The sequence below is a fragment of the Berghia stephanieae genome, chromosome 8, assembly GCF_034508935.2.
Source record: "Berghia stephanieae isolate SIO BIC M18660-M18661 chromosome 8, UCSD_Bste_1.3, whole genome shotgun sequence".
Classification (NCBI taxonomy): Eukaryota; Metazoa; Mollusca; class Gastropoda; order Nudibranchia; family Aeolidiidae; genus Berghia; species Berghia stephanieae.
Window position 1 is genome coordinate 13,408,103 of NC_088367.1, and position 5,000 is coordinate 13,413,102.

A 5,000-nucleotide genomic window follows, 5' to 3' on the forward strand; every position below is an offset into this window, starting at 1 on the left:
TGAGCTTCTATATAGTGCATTATCCCCCTAAACGTGTTCAAAGCGCTTTACATGGTGTTCTTAGTTAACAGCAACACTTGGAATGTATACAAGGCATGATGCTTGTTAGGCGAAATTACAAATTTATTTTTCGGACAGAGACAGCGCTGTTTACAAGGTACTGATCTTGCACATGAGTATGGTGAGAGAATGTGAGTAAAGAGCCTTTTCCAAGGACTCAACTATGCGTTGCTCAGAGCTGGTTCGAACCCTGGACCTTTCGATCTGAAGGCCAGTGTCATACTACTAGACCCACGTAGAAAACTTTTTTTCATCACATTATCTTATTCGTCTGTTGTGTTTCATTCATCCTGTTTTGTTGATAAAGGGGAAACCCGAAACGTCCACAGTATCTGTCTTCGTCTAATAAATTGAAGCTTGCAATTCAATATTTCTCGTTATTTTTTCCTTCGAGCTTCAAGCAGCAACATTTTCATTAAGTAATTTTCACTAAACTGTATTAACCAGACTATAAATGTACAAGGTTTCATTAGGTTTTGTGTGTTGGTCCGTCATATTTTCGATGGCAATGTTGTGAGTTTCTTAGCCAAGCGCGCAGCATCTCTTGATAGTGTGCGCTTGACGACTGTGTTATACAGGCCGGTACAGAATAAAACAAATATAACTCAGGATACCAAACACCGTGTTGTAAAATATCAAAAGCTGGTCGGTCGGCGACGAAGTAAAAAGCGACATAATATGTCGTAATATCACATCTCAATAAAAGAGTGTGATAATAAAAAGGTGCCCGTTAATAATTGAGTCGGTCAAGTCTCTATCCAGATCCAAAAGGATAGTGCTAAGTCCTATACGTAAAACAAATTTGAGAAGCACGGTTGTTCTCAATACTTGTTGGGTCGTGATCGGTATATCGTGAAGTAGTGTCCACACTACACATCTTCACGAAAATCAGAGCAACGCTGTGTCAATATTACAGAGGAGCAAGCCCGAGACGACAACAAGACAAGATTTGTTTGTGTGTATTGTATTGTCTTTATATGTTACTGAATAGGTACATTTTGTTTGTCAAAACTTCAATTTTTATTATTTTACATTTTTTTTATCTTTTACAATAAATTTATAATTTAATTTAACCAGCAGACTTGTTTAACAATTCAAAGGTATACTTTTTTTGGGGACCTATTGTAAAATCATTAGTCTGATTGTAGTTGAAAATATCTTAAATAATTTTTATGTCATAAAATCAGTGACATCATCTATTATCATTTAATTTGATAACCTTCTCCAGATAAGGATGATTTGAAGCGTGCAATATCTAACGCTTGATGTTATCGGTGTCTGTGTGTGCGTACATGTGTGTGTGTGTGTTTGTGTGTGTGTGTGTGTGTTTGTGTGTGTGTGTATTTTTGCGTATGTGTGCGTGTTTGCACGCCAGCACACCAAACTTTGAAAGCCATATTATTTCCCACGGGAATTTACTAAGGTCGTCCATATTGTCCCAGAACGTTACAAAAACAGTTGAATAATGCAAGGGCATAATATTTAGGAACAAAACTAAACACTGACCGCAGACTATTAGTAACTACTTTCAAGCAGTCAGTTAGTAAAATAAGATTTTTTAAAACCCAGACCAAAACCAGCAACAGATTTCACTCGCCTAACAGATGAAGCTAAAAAAAAAATGCATTCAAAAACAAACTAACAAACTTGAGCTGATACAAAGCAATGCGCAAACAACCCCAGCCATACAACACCAGAAATTGATCGACACTGTCATCTTGGTCATAGACGAAACAAAGACAACGAATTTGAAAAGGAGCCTCTGTCCAATCCTCCAACAACTTTCCGAAGAACAAAAGCGACTTAGACTCAATATTAACAGTTGCCACAATGAAGAACTAATACGAGAATGGAAAACACTGAGAAATCAAGTGGTGCATAAAATCAAAGCACAATCTATTGTCAATTAATTATAAAAGCAAAATCGACATGGCAATGGTAACAAAAACCCCAGCCCCAGACAGCATGAAAATATTCAAAGCTGTTAAAAATATTACACATAAACAAAAAAGTCGCCTCATAAAATCTGATCAGGAGGGTATCGTAATCGGTGTGTCATTTGTCATTTGTTCTTTATAGAGCAGTAAAGTTAGGTGCCCCAAACGTAAACAAAGGTCGAGAAGCACGTGGCAAACCACATGTTCCTGTCTTGACAGCTCACGTTCCAATGTAAATAATAGAAAAAAAATAACCTTTAAAATTTGGCTGTTCGGTGGCAAAAGAAACACATATTCATAAATACTCGATCATGCATCAAATAATGTCTAGATATGGATATTTTATGGAACAAAAGGTAAAATTTTCTAAAATTTATCAAAAGTTACAGTCTATCTATTTTTAGACCAGAGCAAATTATTGCGCTGGTGTGAACAAAACGAGAATTATTCGGAGCCTGATTTTCATAATAATTTAGCCTTATATTATTATTTCTGCAACTGTTAGATTTTATGTAAACATATTTTCAATACTGAAAGTGTATTGCCTACAACTCAAACTACAAAATTGGGAGACCTATATTGTGGGTAAATTATTCCGGTCCCTAACGGAAATCACTAGCAACTTGTTATTGTTTACGTTTGGGGCACCTAACTTTACTGCTCTATTTTAGAAAATAACTAGTAAATTCTGGGGGCTTTTTCTGTCACATCTTTATTTTATGAATGTAGTCGAGTTAGCTCTTGGGCACTCATTAGACCATGACAGTGTATAAATATTTGTTGATAGAGCAATGAATGATGTGTAACATCATGAAAATATCCATTCAGAATCAATAAAGTTTTTCTTATCTAATGAAAGTAAAGAACATGTTCACAAAAGACTCCAATAATTAATTATTAGGTGAATGCGTTAACCGCATACCCAACTAATAATAATAATAATAATAATAATAATAATAATAATAATAATAATAATAATAATAATAATAATAATAATAATGATAATAATGATGATGATGATGATGATGATGATGATGATGGTGATAATAATAATATAATAAAAGTACAGCTAAAATACTACTACTACTACTACTACTACTATTACTACTACTACTACTACTACTACTACTACTACTACTACTACTACTACTACTACTACTACTACTACTAATAATAATAATAATAATAAACCTGTGCAGTTTGCTATGTTTACCAATCACTGCCATTGTTTACATTGTGACGACTGTCCAAGAGGCGTGGTTATCTAGCTGTCTATTGTGTGTTTGATTAAAAACAAATTATTATACTAATATTTACTAGGTCTAACTGCCATTTAAAAAAAATGAGCTTTATATAGCGCAATATCCACTAAATGTGCTCAAAGCGCTTTATAAGGTGTCCCTGGTCAACAGCAACATTTAACATGTTGGACGGGACATGCCGCCTGTTAGGCGATATTACAATTTTTCAAACAAAGACAACGCTGTTAATGGCCAGGTACTCATTTTACACCTGAGTACGGTGAGATAATGTGAGTAAATAGCCTTTTCCAAGGACTCAACTATGCGCCGAGCCGGAGGCTCGAACCCAGGACCTTTGTATTCGATTTTGAAGTCTCATCCTGCTTCTCAGAACAAGGGCAAAATGTATTTTGTGCTGCACGAAAAAAAAAAGATTTGAAAGCAGTAAGATTTAAGTTTAAGTTTGATAATATTTTGTACAGCTTTCCTTTGGTCTTGTCGTATGGTATCCGGTGCACGGCATTTACAATCAAGATTCGAGTGTCATTGTGGTATAGGGAATGAGATTAGCGGAAGAGTAGCGTCCCTTGGATGGACGTCACCTTACAGAGAGAACGTCACATGGTTTTGCGCATGCGTCTCTCTCGTCCTCGCTTTCGCTTTCACCGGAAGCGAGGACGAGAGACGCATGCGCAAAACCATAATGACGTTCTCTCTCTAATAACTTCTCCGCCGGTGACGTCCAATCAAGGGACGCTGATCTCATTCCCTATTGTGGAAGCGCGAAATTGAGATAATGGAAAAATTTCTCAAAGTCTCTTAACTCTCTCCATACCAGCCATTTTTAGAATTTCCCCCGAAAATTCACACCCAGCGAACACAAAAATAGCATTTTCTTACTCAAACAAAAAAGTAACAAGTGCATTCTATAAAGAATATTGTTCAACAAAATGAGCTCAACAACAAAGTGTTTAGTATTTATAGCTGTAATCAAAGCATTTCTTTAAATGTTGTGATGTACAAGAGAAATCAGAATGAGAAAATTGTCGGTTGCATCGTAACGAATGTAACAATTTTCATATGGTTGGTAAGGAGAGGGTTAATTTATATTCTGTCATCTGATGAACATTGGACAACTAGGAGGTTCCTGCCTCTGTTTAAAGAGACCTTTCCCTTCCATTCAAGTCAATTTTGTATGGTCAAAATGGCGTAGTTTATGTTTGATAAAGTGGATCTTCGATCCGATCCGTAATATTTTGAGACAAATCCATAAACATTTTTAAGGTCACAAGAAAATAAATCTAAGTATGCCCAAGGATTCAAACCCCGACCATTCGATCCTTAGTAGTTGGACTAGTATGGATAGCCTTATCGCTCTTTAAGATGTAAAATAAGTGTGAGCATGCATGTAAAATCTAATAAACAAAAATGAAAATAACAGCTTCGAATAAGAACAAAATCCAAACACGGAACGTTTCGGGCTCAAGACCCTTCTTCAGCAAACAACAACAACAACAACAACAAAAATACAACAAAACAATATACCAATAAATACATTACTAAACATCCATATCGACGACAAAATTTAGGACACTGCACAAGTATTAGAATTCATGCAACCGTCGTCACCCATCCGGTCACTATTACCATCGTTACCCATCCGGCACTAAAAGCAGCGTTACCCATCCAGCCACTATAGCAATCGTTACCCATCTGGCAAATGTAACCATAGTTACCCATCCGGTCACTGTAACCCTCGTTA

The 5,000-nt window shown here is 36.0% G+C and overlaps 1 protein-coding gene across 1 annotated transcript in view; it reads right to left on the reverse strand.

Annotated features, from left to right (window-relative positions):
- Window positions 1-5,000, reverse strand: part of LOC144978198 (glycoprotein 3-alpha-L-fucosyltransferase A-like) — an 84,399-nt gene that overhangs the window by 22,442 nt on the left and 56,957 nt on the right. The window lies entirely within an intron of this gene.